Source organism: Hylobates moloch, unplaced genomic scaffold, assembly GCF_009828535.3.
Source record: "Hylobates moloch isolate HMO894 unplaced genomic scaffold, HMol_V3 SCAFFOLD_54, whole genome shotgun sequence".
In the NCBI taxonomy this organism is placed as follows: Eukaryota; Metazoa; Chordata; class Mammalia; order Primates; family Hylobatidae; genus Hylobates; species Hylobates moloch.
Window position 1 is genome coordinate 576,860 of NW_026652329.1, and position 15,239 is coordinate 592,098.

Sequence of the window (15,239 nt, forward strand, 5' to 3'; positions counted from 1 at the left end):
CACACATGGTATACTGGTGTTGGGGCTCAGAAACCGATACAACAAAATACGGTGGTTTGACATGCCAAACTGAAGAAGAAGCCTCAAGGTCTCTCTGACCTTCCCTCATCTCCTGTCTCTCAATCCTCCGTCCCTCCCAAAGCACATGATAAAGTTATTTTCTGAAGTTTCCCTATCAGCCTAAAGTCCCGTTCCACCAAAGAAGAAAACAATTACCTCTAGTCCCTTCTTTGAGTTTTCATTAACTGAATTCATATCACAGGAAGAAAGACCCAAGTCTGTCAACAAATCTAGGCAGACTTTTTTTTTTTGAGACAGAGTCTTACTCTGTCGTCCAGGCTGGAGTGCAATGGCGTGATCTCGGCTCACTGCAACCTCTGCCTCCCGGGTTCAAGCGGTTCTGCCTCAGCCTCCTCAGTAGTTGGGACTATAGGCTCTCACTACCATGCCCAGCTAATTTTTGTATTTTTAGTAGAGATGGGCTTTCACCATGTTGGCCAGGATGGTTAGACAGACTTTTGTCACAAACCATTGTCTGCTCTGCAGGCCCAACAGACTTTGTCCAAGGAAATTGTATGTTCTTCAAGCCCATCGAATTCGCCTAAAACTCATTTCCTAGCCCCTAAAATCGTGTATACTTTCCCATCTTCCTTTCCCCAAGAAGAAGGGTATATAGTGCTCGCTTTGGCAGCACATATACTAAAATTGGAACGATACAGAGAAGATTAGTCTGGCCCCTGAGCAAGGAAGATATGCAAATTCGTAAAGCATTCCATTTTTTTAATTTAAAAAATTTATAAAAGTTTTTAAAAAAAGAAGGGTACCATCTTACCACATTGGGATATTGGGTAATCACTCTGTGATTCTCCCCTGTGCATGCTAATAAATTTGTACCCCATTTCTCCTACTAATTTGCCTTTTGTAAGTTGATTTTTTTTTTTAAAGACAGAGTCTTGCTCTTGTCGCCCAGGCTGGAGTGCAATGGCACAATCTTGGCTCACTGCAACCTCCGCCTCCTCGGTTTAAATGATTCTCCTGCCTCTGCCTCCCAAGTAGCTGAGATCATAGGCGCCCGCCACCATGCCCAGGTAATTTTTGTGTTTTCAGTAGAGATGGGGTTTCTCCATGTTGGCCGGACTGGTCTCAAACTCCTGACCTCAGGTGATTCACCCACCTTGGCCTCCCAAAGTGCTGGGATTACAGGTGTGAGCCACCAAGTCCAGCCTGTAAATTGATTTTTTAGTGAAACTTCAGAGAGTGAAGGGAAAGTTTTCCCATGGCTCCTACACTGGGAAAAAGGAATTCCTGTAAAATAGGCCTTTAGTTATGTGGTGGAGGAGGTGTGGGGCAGGGGTGGCGTTCCACGGTCCTGTGATTAGCTCTCACTCTTTTCATGAGCCCGGGAACCCTCCTGGGCTGTGAAGTTCACCAGGGCTTCTCCATTTTTTTCTCCCCTTAGGTGGGACAGAGATGGCAGTAGAGTTGGCTATTTCCCCTCCCTCAGGTCAGCTAGGCTCTGATAAAGCTCCAGAAGATTGGGCTGGGCTAAAATAGTTTCTCATGAGAGCAGGCCTTGTTAAGAACAGAATGCTCTGGCATGTTTCAAAATGGTTGCTTTCCCATCCCCCTGCTGAAAGCACAGGAGATTTTTCTCTGACATTCACTGGGAGGACTCGATAGAGATCCTGAAGATTAAACTCACAAACATGTGGGGACGCCCCTATGGCTGGATCTTGCTGGAATGTTTAATGTTCAGATTTGCCCATGCTGAGCCTCCAGCAATTCTTCAATTACAGGTTAGGTTGTCCTGCCCTGGTACCGGTTCTAGAGCAGGTTTCTACTTGGGGGTTTCTGCTTCTCTGTCTCTTCAATTTTGAGGGCAGTGGTTTGCCCTGTGACCTCACTCCTCTAAAGGATCTAAGAAGAATTGTTGATTTTCCAGTTTGCTCAACTTTTTACTTCTTATTAGGACAGAGAGACAACGTCCAAGCCCCTTACATGCCTGATTGGACACTAGACTTCTCACTACCATGTATTGAACACCCAGGTGGAATAAGCACTTCTTACACATTATCTCATTTAATCCTCACATTCACCCTGTGAAGTAATACCACTACCCCATGTTGTAGAGGTGAGTCTTACGGCTCAGCAAGAATTTAGTGACTCCCTCAAGGTCACACAGTTAGACAGTAGGATTTGAGCCGGGTGCGGTGGCTCATGCCTGTAATGCCAGCACTTTGGGAGGCTGAGGCAGGTGGATCACGAGGTCAGGAGATCGAGACCATCCTGGCTAACACAGTGAGACCCCATCTCTACTAAAAATACAAAAAATTAGCCAGGTGTGTTGGTGGGCACCTGTAGTCCCAGCTACTGGGGAGGCTGAGACAGGAGAATGGCGTGAACCTGGGAGGCAGAGCTTGCAGCGAGCTGAGATCACGCCACTGCACTCCATCCTGGGCGACAGAGTGAGACTCCGTCTCAAAAAAAAAAAAAAAAAAGAAAGCAGGATTTGAACCTCAGTCTGTCTGTTAACAAAGTCAGAGTGTGTCGTGCGCACCATGCCATGCCCCAGAACTATGCAGATTCGGATTAGGTCTTCAGACCCAGAGGCAGACAAAAGCCAGAAACAGAGACAGGAGCCCAGGCCAAAATAGAGGATGGGACCCAGAGCCTCCAAAAGTTCCCAGGATGTATGTTTGACAGACCATCCCCCAGGTCTCCAGAGGTAAATGTTGGATCCCCCTTTTTCCCCTTTCCAGCTGCGTCACTTGGGTAAGCAGCTTTACCTCTTCTAGCCTCAATTTTTTGGTAGGTAGCTCAGGGCGTGGCAAATAGTAACTGCTCAAAAAAATGGAAGTTTGTCATTGTTGTTGCCAGGTAGTGGCTAATGTTGCCAGCTGGGAGGCTGTAAGTGCTAATCCCCTCCAGCTCTGGCCAGGTGAGGTCAGTAACTGGAGATGAGGTCCGAGCCCTTAGAGGAAGGCACCCTGACCCCAGCTGGGCTGGCTGGAGAGGTGGCAGCATTGGAACCTCGGTGAAGAAGCATTCTGTTGACAGTTATAACGAGATATGCCAGCTCTAGTTTCCCATGGGCACACCAGTTACCTCCTCTCCCTGGTAACTGACCCAGTTGGCACCCAGTGCCTGAGAACTTGACGGCACAGTAGGATCAGTCTTTCTCTGGGGGCAGGTGTGCCAGCTGGTATAAAGGAAGAAAAGCCTCCCTGCTCCAGTGCAGAGCCAGCTCTGACACTTCCTGACCAACTCCAATGCCAACTCTGACGCCACAAACTTCTGCTTTTTCAGAACAGGGTCACAGAGACTAGATTTACCCTCCCTTCTGAAATGCCTTAAAATACAAAACCAAACACACACACACACACGCGCACACACGCGCGCACACACACACACGCGCGCACACACACACACACACAAAATGGCACTCAAGACACTATCTATACATTAGACAATGGCAAATAGTGATCAATGAGAGAAACGAAGAAATACAGGTTAGTCCTACTGACTTGTCACCTGGAGAAAATTCCCATGCCATGGCTCCCCTCATTAACAAGACATGTCCAGGGGCCTGGGGGAAGCCAAAGAGGCTGAAGTTTGTAAGGCCGAGCACTGGAGAGAGGAGAACTACAGAGAAAGAGTGCTGGAGATACTCAGAGGGTCCCCGTTAACTATTCAGTTGAGTATTTTTTTTTTTTTTTTTTGAGACGGAGTTTCGCTCTTGTTGCCAGGCTGGAGTGCAGTGGTGCGATCTCGGCTCACTACAACCTCCGCCTCCCGGGTTCAAGCGATTCTCCTGCCTCAGCCTCCCGAGTAGCTGGGATTACAGGCATGTGCCACCACCCCAGCTAATTTTGTATTTTTAGTAGAGACGGGGTTTCTCCATGTTGGTCAGGCTGGTCTTGAACTCCCGACCTCAGGTGATCCGCCCACCTTGGCCTCCCAAAGTGCTGGGATTATAGGTGTGAGCCACCACGCCAGGACTTCAGTTGAGTATTAATCAAGTGGAAATTACCTGAGGCTGGAGTAAGAAACCACCCAAAAAGGTAAGAGAGAATAGTGCTCAGAGCTCACACAAAGCTAGGAGACAGAGTCTGTTCCTGATAGCCAGAGTGGATTAATTCAAGGGGCCTCAGGGTATTAGCTGAGTAGTGGGGAAAAAGTAACCCTACATAAATACAGCTCTGGGCCCACCTAACCAAAGGACTAAACTGTTTCCGAGTAACGTAATTACTTTTCAAAACAAAACTTGAGATTATTTATACATTCATTTTCTTTTTCTTTTTCTTTTTTTTTTTCCTTTGGCCCACCACTCTGCTAGAGATCAAGGTTCTCTAATTCTTCTAGAATTCTCTAATTCTTCTAGAAATACAAAAATATATAGTACACAACAAGGTAAAATTCACAAATGTTTGGCATCCAGTCAGTGGTTACCAGGCATGCAAAGAAACAAGAAAACACTTCCCGTAATGGAGAGGTAATTAATTGATTGACACTGACCTAGAAATGACACTGACCATAAAATTAGTAGACAATAACATTAAACCAGTTATTAAATGTATGTCATGTTGTTAAGCTAGAAGAAATATTGACTATGTAGGGGCATGAAAATATTTTAAAAGACCAAAGAAAACTTTCAGAAATGGAAACTACAATGCCTGAGATGTAAAACACAGTGGATGGAAATAGTGGAAGATTTGACATTGCAGAAGAGAATATCAGTGAACCCGAAGGCACAGTTGTAGAAACTATGGTGAGCTTGGGCAAAATGAAGCACACAGAGAAAAAAGACCTTTAAAAACCGCAATATTTTAGTGAACTACAACTTCCAACAACCAAATTGCTAGTGCAATAAAGCAAGAAAAAGAAAAAGCTAAGATTGGAAAGAAAGAAGTGACGCTATCTTTATTCACAGACAACATGGTTGCCTATGTAGAAAATCCTATGGAATCTATGAAAGAAGCTACTGGAACTAATAAATGAGTTAGCAAGGATACAGGCCACAAGATCAATATAAAAAAATTATGTTTCTATACACTAGCAACAATCTAAAATTTAAATTTCAATGGCATTAAAAAATGAAATATTTAAGGTAAATCTGCTAAAATATATGTAAGACCTACACATTGAAACGATAAAATATTGTTGACATAGATTAGCATGGTTTATAAAAGAAAAAATTGATAAATTTGATTTTATTAAAATTAAAACTTAACTGCTTTTAGAAAGGCATTGCTAAGAAAAGACAAGCCATAGAATGGGAGAAAAAAAGAATCACTGTCTGACAAGAAACTTGTTTCCAGAATACATAAAGAACTCTTACAACTCAGTTTTTTTTGCTTTTTTTTTTTTTTTTTTTGGAGACAGAGCTTTACTGTTTTTGCCCAGGCTGGAGTGCAATGGCATAATCTCAGCTCACTGCAACCTCTGCCTCCCAGGTTCAAGCAGTTCTCCTGCCTCAGCCTCTCAAGTAGCTGGGATTACAGGTTCGCGGCACCACGCCTAGCTAATTTTGTATTTTTAGTAGAAACAAGGTTTTACCACATTGGCCAGGCTGGTCTCAAACCCCTGACCTCAGGTCATCCGCCCACCTTGGCCTCCCAAAGTGCTGGGATTACAGGCATGAGTCACCACCGTGCCTGGCTACAACTCAGTATTAAGAAAACAAACAACCCAATTAAAATATGGGCAAAGATTTGAACAGACATTCCATCAAATAAAATGGATGGTAATAAGGACATGAAATGAACCTCAATATTATGGGCATTAGGGGAATGCAAATTAAAACTGCAGTGTGGTACCACTACACATCTATTAGGATGGCCAAGATTAAAAAGACTGATCATATTAAACGTTGGGGAAGATGTGGAGCAACTAGAATTCTCATACATGCTGGTAGGAGTGAAATGGTATAACTACTCTGGAAAAACAGTTTGGTAATTTCTCGAAAAGTTAAACATATGCCTACCATATGACCAAGTTATTCCACTCCTAATTACTTACCCAGGAGAAACGAAAGCATTACAAGTACTTGTATGTGAATATTCATAGAAACGTTATTTGTAATAGCTAAACAATGGAAATAATCCAGATCTCAGGGCAAAGGAAAAAAACGAAGAGCTTGGCCCAGCGATTACTTAGCAGAAGGTTTAAACGTGGGTCATGTGGGAGTGTGAAGCCCTGGGATCAGAGGCTGTTGGGTGCAAGTTGTGACGCTACTTATGAGAATGGATGAGTTTAGGCAAATAATTTATCTGAGCCTCAGTATCCTTATCTGCAAGACGGCCTGATAATAAAAGTACCTGCCTCACAGGGCTTTGGTGAGGATGAAAGGGTCTAGCAGCATATGTAGAATTCTTTTTTTTTTTTTTTTAGATGGAGTCTTACTCTTTCACCCAGGCTGGAGTGAAGTGGCACGATCTCGGCTCACTGCAACCTCCACCCCCCCGGGTTCAAGCGATTCTCCTGCCTCAGGCTCCCGAGTAGCTGGAATTACAGGCGGCCGCCACCATGCCCAGCTAATTTTTATATTTTTAGTAGAGACGGGGTTTTACCATGTTGGCCAGGGTGGTTTCGAACTCCTGACCTCAGGTGATCTGCCTGCCTCTGCCTCCCAAAGAGCTGGGATTACAGGCATGAGCCACCGCGCCCGGCCCATATGTAGAATTCTTTGAGCAAACTTTTCACCTGCTAAACCTTTCCTGCTATCGTCATCATCATCATCATCTACCTCAGAGGGTTCCTGAGGACCTGAAACAAGGCAAGCTATACAAACTGTTTGACACAGGCATCACTAAATAATTACAGGGCAGAGTGATGCGTGCTGGGATATAGAATGGTGGGAGGTGCTGGGAGACTCACAGCAAAGAGAAAAGACTTCTGACTGGCTGGTTGGAAGAAGGATGTGGAAGGCTTCCCAGAGGAAATAGTGTTTTAGCTGGCCTCAGAGGACATGTGTGGAAGTTTCCCAGGTAGACAAGGGGGATATAGAAAGATGAACTTGTGTGAAGACTCAGATGTTAGAGAGCCTAAGCATGTCGGGAACATGGAGTGGTTTCATGAGACTGCGTGTCTGGGTGAGGGCAAGGTGCGAGCCTGCACAGGACATGGGGGCCGGATGGCAAAAGGCTGGAAATGCCTTGCCTGAGGTTTTAAACTTGACCTGGCAGGTGAGGTCCTGTTAATATGGCAGAATCACAAAGGGCACTTAAAAGAACAAATTCTGTGGTCCTACCCAGCAACATTCTAAGTCAGCAGGTCTCAGATGGGACCCAGAAATCTACAGTGTTTATTTTTATTTATTTGGTTGTTTTTTGGAGACAGAGTCTCACTCTTGTCACTCAGGCTGGCGTGCAGTGGCACAATCTCGGCTCACTGAGCCTCAACTTCCCAAGGTTAAGTGATCCTCTCACCTGAGCCTCCTGAGTAGCTGGGACCACAGGTGTGTGCCACCATGCCAGGCTAATTTTTTTGTATTTTTATTTTTTTATTTATTTTGAGACGGAGTCTCACTCTGTCGCCCAGGCTGGAGTGCAGTGACACGATCTCAGCTCACTGCAACCACTGCCTCCTGGGTTTAAGCAATTCTCCTGCCTTAGCCTCCCAAGTAGCTGGGATTACAGGTGTGAGCTACCACGGCCAGCTAATTTTTGTGTTTTTAGTAGAGATGGGGTTTTGCCCCAGGCTGGTCTCGAACTCCCGGGCTCAAGCGACACTCAGGCCTCAACCTCCCAAAATGCTGGGATTATATGTGGGAGCCACCGCACCTGGCCTATGCTGTTTATTTATTTACTTTATTATTTTATTTAATCTCAGCTCATGCCTAAGGAATCTATAGTGTTTAAAGCTCCCCAGGGCCAGGCGTGGTGGTTCACACCTGTAATCCCAGCACTTTGGGAGGCTGAGGCAGGCGGATCACCTGGGATCAGGAGTTCAAGACCAGCCTGGCTGACATGGTGAAACCCCATCTCTACTAATAATACAAAAAAAAGCTGGGCATGGTGGCATGCACCTGTAGTCCCAGCTACTAGGGAGGCTGAGGCACGAGAATGGCTTGAGCCTGGGAGGCGGAGGTTGCAGTGAACCAAGATCACGCCACTGTACTCCAGCCTGGGCAACAGAGCGAGACAGAGACTCCATCTCAAAATAAATAAATAAATAAATAAATAAAAGGCTCTCCGGGAATTTTTTTTTTTTTTTTTTGAGACGGAGTCTCACTCTGTCACCCAGGCTGGAGTGCAGTGGCGCAATCTCGGCTCACTGCAAGCTCCGCCTCCTGGGTCCACGCCATTCTCCTGCCTCAGCCTCTCTGAGTAGCTGGGACTACAGGCTCCCGCCACCATGCCCGGTTAATTTTTTTTTTGTATTTTTAGTAGAAACGGGGTTTCACTCTCCAGGAAATTTTGATGCCCACTGGGATATGGGAACTCCTGTCGTGGGGAGGAGGGCGTCTCTAAGAAGGAATAGGTCCTATTGAGATGCCAGCCATAGACCTCTAGGAGTTGACCATCGAGCCTCAGAAGGTAAGGAGAGGGTGTAGGAGACCCCTGACTCTGACCTCCACCCTCTCATTCCTCTCCAGGGGAGTCCCGCACTCTGATGGCCACATCTGGTGCCAGGTAGTTTCTCGTAAAGATCTACACTCACATTACAACCTAGACAACCCACTAGTAGGTATTTACCCAAGACACCTGAAAGCATATGTCTACCCAAAGGCTTGTAAATGAATGCAACTCCATATGTAATAGCCAAAATTAGAAATAATCCAAACGTTCATCAGCAGGTGAATGGAAAAACAAGTTGTGATATGTTCATACAATGAACTACTACTCAGCAATAAAAAGAAATTAGCTACAGATACAGATAAGGAAACTTTTGGATGTGATTATGTTCATGATCTTGTTTGGGGCAAAGGTTTCAGGGATGTATACATGTGTCAAAACATATCAAATCGTATAATTTAAATATGTGCTGCTTATTGTATGTCAATTGTATCTCAATAAAGCTGTTATAAAAATCTGATGCCAGTTCTGTGCACTCACAGCCAGTGACAATCCCAAGGCCACACTGAATGATTACTGTGCATGAGGTACTGTGTGCTGAGCACTCTATGGAGGTTTTTCCTTTAATCCTCACAATAGCCTTAGGCACTATTATTATTAATACCTCTGTTATTAATGAGGTATTAATTGGCACTATTATTAATACCTCTGTTTACATAGGCAGAAAGGAAAGCTCAGAAAGGTTAAATCACTTCTCCAAGGAAATGTCACCTGACTGAATTCCAGCCCCAGCTTTACCCCTAACCTAATTCACGCCGTGTTCTAATTTGTTTTTATGATTATACAAGCATTGTAATCAGTATGGAAAGCGAAAGAAAACATGTTTCAATTGCTTTCAGTCAACCCCTGTACATCATTGACTCCCTATATGTGTAGTGATTTTTTTTTTTTTTTTTGAGATGGACTCTCACTCTGCTGCCCAGTCTGGAGTGCAGTGGCACAATCATAGCCCACTGCAGCTTTGATCTCCTGGGCTCAAGTTATCCTCCCAGCTCAGCCTCCCAAGTAGTAGCTGGGACTACAAGTGCATGTTATCATACTCAGCTAATTCTTAATTTTCTTTTCTTTTTTTTTTTTTTTTTTTGGAGAGACCGGGTCTCACTATGTTGCCCAGACTAGTCTTGAACTCCTGGGCTCAAGCGATCCTCCTGCCTCAGCCTCTCAAAGTGCTGGATTACAGGCATGAGCTACCACACCCAGCCTAGCCAGTATTTTTTTTATCACTATCATTCAATAATGTACACAGCATTTTGTTTGCCCCACCCTTCCTACCCCAACCTTATCTCTTTCCATGTGGTTTTTGTTGTTGTTGTTTTTGTTTTTGAGATGGAGTTTCACTCTTGTTGCCCAGGCTGGAGTGCAATGGCACAATCTCGGCTCACTGCAACCTCTGCCTCTCAGGTTCAAGTGATTCTCCTGCCTCAGCCTCCTGAGTAGCTGGGATTATAAGCGCACCCCACCATGCCTGTCTAATTTTTGTATTTTTAGTAGAGACAGGGTTTCATTCACCATGTTGGTCAGGCTGGTCTCGAACTCCTGACCTCGTGATCCACCAGCCTCGGCCTCCCAAAGTGCTGGGATTACAGGCATGAGCCACGGCGCCCGGCCTTCCATGTGGTCTTATACTGTTCTACATAAAGAACACCATGAACAACAGCTTTTAGGGAAGGTGATTTTTTTTTTTGTTTTTAAGAAAAGCCCTGGGAGTGGAATGCAGGGCTCAAAGTGTTTATGCATTTTTCTCTCATCTGGAAAAACACAACTGAACCTTTTTATTGCTTAGTCTAGATTGGAACCTTCCTGGCACTCTAATCCAGACCCTGAAATTCCTGTAACATTTGTAAGTTTGGCCACTAAGCATCTGTTCTACCCATGCCTGAAGGAAGTAGCTCATGCCCCAGGACCAGGAATAGGTTTTGATGGGTCTTAGCCAATCCCCATGTCCCACCCACCCTCTGCAGCCATTTGTTCAGGGCTAGCTCTAAACCAAATCAGAGCCAAGGAAAGCAAGAGACTTTTTTGGCATTCTGTTTTTTTTTTTTTTGCTCTGTCGCCCAGGCTGGAGTGTAATGGTGCCGCCTCGGCTCACTGCAACCTCTGCCTCCCGGGTTCAAGTGATTCTCCTGCCTCAGCCTCTCAAGTAGCTGAGACTACAGGCACGTACCACCACACCTGGCTAATTTTTTTGTATTTTTAGTAGAGACGGGGTTTTGCCATGTTGACCAGGCTGGTCTTGAACTCTTGACCCCGTGATCCACCCATCTCGGCCTCCCAAAGTGCCGGGATTACAGGCGCGAGCCACCGCACCCAGCCTTTGGCATTCTTGAGAAAGAGAAGTGGCTTCCCCCCACACCCGTGGGTGCTACCAGGGAGGCCTCCTTTTCTGGGACAGTGTAGGGAGGGACAAGGAATTCTTTAGCACAGTGGTGGTATGTCGTGGATAGTGGGTCATCTGAGCATGACGTTGCAGAGATCAGAGCAGGTTGAGAGAGAGAGACCCCCTCTCCATTCTTGATTATGTTGTTTGATTCACTTGAAGCCAGCTAACAAATTCCATTTGCTTAAACCAGTTTCCATTCATTCATTTCTTTGACCAATATATACTGATCACTTACTATGTAGACAACTTCTAGGAACCATTTGAGCTAGGTTTTCCATGAGCATAATTCTAAATCTAATCTTAACCTAACCCTTAGTCATAAACTAGAACTCTGACTCTTTTCTAGTGAAGAGATTTTAGTGGCAAGAAACAAAAGCCTGGACCACTCACATTGACCCAGTCAAAGGGGCATTGGTGTAAGAACATGCATGAATCACTAAGTGAAATTCCAGGAATATTACAAAGATTTTACCAGCAATGGGCCTCATGAGGGCCCTAACTGATGAGGAATTCAGTCCCTCCCTACTACCTGTGTCTTCAAAGATTCTAAATGTCAAAAACCCCAACTAATAAAGAGATCCTTAAATGATTCATTCCCTGGACAAACTCCATGACCACCTATATAGATCTTTAATAGGAATCTCCCCTGGACAGATGTATTTTTTTTTTTTTTGACTGAATCTTATACTCTGTCGCCCAGGCTGGAGTGCAGTGGCGCGATCTCGGCTCACTGCAACCTCCGCCTCCTGGGTTCAAGCAATTATCCTGCCTCAGCCCCCAAGTAGCTGGGACTACAGGCACCCGCCACCACACCTGGCTGATTTTTGTATTTTTAGTAGAGATGGGGTTTCACTATATTGGCCAGGCTGGTCTCAAACCCCTGACCTCAAATGATCCACCCACCTTGGCCTCCCAAAGTGCTGGGATTACAGGCGTGAGCCACCACATCCAGGCTAAGAATGGTGTCTTTCAAAGAGCAAAAGTTTTTCATTTTGATAAAGTCAAAATGAAATCTTAACCTAAATAAACACCATCTTAACACAAAATGTTGATTTTGTGGATCTTTTTTTTTTAATGATTTCTGTCTTTTATGTGCTCTCTAAGTCTTTGCTTAGCCCAGGGTTTCTCGGCCTCAGCACTATTGGGATGTTGGCCCAGATAATTCCTTGCTGTAAGAGGCTAGTCTGTATACTGTAGAGTGTGTAGCACCATCCCAGCTAGGAGAAACCAACTGCAAGGTCGTGAGCAGCTCTATGGAGAGTTCCATGTGATGAGGAACTAACTGAGGCCTCTGTTAACAACCATGTCCAGCCCCCAGATGACTGCAGTGCTGGTCAACACCTGGATTCCAACCTCATGAGAGACCCAGAACCAGAACCACCCAGCTGAGCTGCTCCTGAATTCTTGTGGAAACTGAGATAGTCAATGCTCATTTTAAACCACTAAGTTTAGGATAATTTGTTACACAGCAATAGATAACTAACACATACATCTTGCACATATTTAATTAAGTGTATCACTAAGTATTTGATGTGGCTTTTTTGTTTTGTTTCGTTTCGTTTGAGACGGATTTTTGCTCTTGTTGCCCAGGCTGGAGTGCAATGGTGCGATCTTGGCTCACCAACACCTCCGCCTCCCAGGCTCAAGCGATTCTCCCGCGTCAGCCTCCTGAGTAGCTGGGATTACAGGATGCACCATCACACCTGGCTAATTTTTGTGGTTTTAGTAGAGACAGGGTTTCTCCATGTTGGTCAGGCTGGCCTCGAACTCCTGACATCAGTTGATCCACCCGCTCAGCCTCCCAAAGTGCTGGGATTACAGGCGTGAGCCACTGCATCCGGCCTAAGTATTTGATGTTTTAATGTAATTTTAAGAAGTGTTTGTAAAATTCCAGTTTCCAATTGTTGGTTGCTTGTATATAGAAATATAATTGATTTTAAAATATTGACTTTGTGTTCTGCCACCTTGCTAAACTCACTTAGTTCTCACTTATTATTAGTTCTAGTAGCTAAGAAGTCTATAATTTTGACATGTTAAGAACCTAGTGTGAGGCTCCTCAACGCCTGGCTGTGAATACTCTCCTCCTCCTTTCCCGGAATGCGTTTTTAGAAACAGAGTACTCACAAATTCTAGGTCTGTGGTCTTTCCCCTCCAGTGCTAAGAACCTTTAGGACCACCTGTAGCAGGAGGGCATGAACTTTTACTTTCACAGTTGGACATTAACACAACAACTCGACTACCATCCACACCTGCTTCAACTCACTAACTCAATCCTTTTGATTTCTCTGCTCAGTCACTGGCTTGAACAGGCTCAGATCTCTGGACCTCTCCATATCACGATTTCTTTGCCTCCATTTTCCTACTATGTTTTCCCAATTCAGGTTCCCAAGGTGAGAATCTAGTTTGGCTCATCCCATCTTTTCCCTCCATGTCACTGATTGTCAGGCAGCCCTTGAGTCAGATTCCTTCTTCTTCCAGTTGGCTCCATCCACAGAGGATGTCTTAGTCCATTTAAGCTGCTATAACAAAATGCCATAGACTAAGGGGTTTATAAGCAACACAAATTTATATTTCTCACAGTTCTGAAGCCAGGGAAGTCCAAGATCAAGGCACTGGAAGATGTAGTATCTGGTTAGGGCCCTCTTTGTGGTTCATAGATGGTACCTTCTCACTGTTCTTACATGGTAGAAGGGGCAAGGCAGCTCTCTGCACCCTTTTTTTTTTTAAAAAAGGCACTCATCCCATTCACGAAGGCTTTGCCCTCATGACATAATCACCTCTTAATATTATCACCTGGGGGTTAGGATTTCAACATATGAATTTTGGGAAGACACAAACATTCAGACCATAGCAGAGGACAAGGTTTAATGGTCCAAATATACCCACTTGGGCTATGGGGGTTTTGGACAGAATCATCTTCCTAGAAAGGAATGTGATGGGGCAGGCCCTATGATGGACACTTCCCATATAGAAGATCACCTGTCTTGCAGATAGTCGCCTCTGTTGCAGGTGGACACCTGTCTTGCAGACCTCCAATCCTAAACCCACATGCCTCCCAAGCCGTGAGGTTCACTGTTACCTAACACTGCTCTTCATCTAGCCTCTAAGAGAAACTGAATCCCCATTTATAGGACTGAATGTTTTTACTCTTGAGCATTGATTATCTTCTTCCTTCCTCCTAAGCTTCCCACTCCTTCTTCCTCTGCTCATTCACAGTCAGAACTGAAAGGACATGGAAAAATCACACAGTCCAATCTGGGCACGTGGCAGGTGAGAAAAGTGTGACCCAGAGAGGTGAAGTGACTTGCCCAAGTTAATGCGTAGGCTAAATGTAAGTATAGGCCTCCTGATTTTTACTATTAGTGTTTTCTCCCCACTAGCCAGTAGTTGGCCCCAGTAGGCATGCCTCCCCCCGACTTCCACTAGGGTCTAATGGGGCAGAAAAACTGGTGCTGCAGCCCAATGGAGGCAGGCAGGGCCAAGAAGCAGGTGATAGCTATGACCCAGACTAGGTGGTGGGTAGCAGGAATCCCACCCCACCAAGATCAGGCTTTGGGGTTCGGTGGGTGAATGCATGAAGGCCTAGGTCCAGATTTGGCTAGAAGATGAGAAGTGCAGAGGCAGGAGACTGGCTGATTTGGAGCCAGAATCAATAGACCTGTATTACTTTCCTGTGGCTGCTGTAATAAATTATGATAAATTGGGTGAGTTTAAACAACAGAAGTGTATTCTGTCACAGTTCAGGAAGCTAAAAGTCTGAAAGCATGGTATCAGCAAGGCTCCAGTCCCTCCCCAGACTCTTGGGGAGAATCCATTCCTTATCTGTTCCAGCTTCTGGTGGTTGCAGGTGTTCCTTGGCATGTGACTTATCACTCTCGTCTTAGACTCTGTCTTCACATGGCCTTCTCCTCTATTTGGGTATGTCTTCTCCTCTCTCTCTCCTCTCTCATAAGAACACCTGTAATGTCATTTAGGGCCTACTTGGACAATTCAGGTTAAGCACCTCCTCTTAAGAACCTTAACTTAGTCACATCTTTTGCCATATAAGATAATGCTCACAGGTGTCAGGGATTCCTGTTGGTATCTTTTTTTTTTTTTTTTTTTTTTGAGACAGGGACTCACTCTGTCACACAGGCTGGAGTCCAGTGGCATGATCGTAGCTTACTGCAGCCTCGAACTTCTGGGTTCAAGTGATCCTCCTGCCTCAACTTCCTGAGTAGCTAGGACAACAGGCACCGTCAGCACACCCAGCTAATTATTGAATTTTCTGTAGAGACAGCATC

The 15,239-nt window shown here is 45.0% G+C and overlaps 1 non-coding gene across 1 annotated transcript; it reads left to right on the top strand.

Annotated features, from left to right (window-relative positions):
• The first annotated feature begins 675 nt into the window (after positions 1–675).
• On the top strand, positions 676–782 carry LOC116463718 (U6 spliceosomal RNA). The gene has a single exon (XR_004246761.1). It is a non-coding gene; the product is annotated as a U6 spliceosomal RNA (small nuclear RNA).
• Positions 783–15,239: the final 14,457 nt, after the last annotated feature.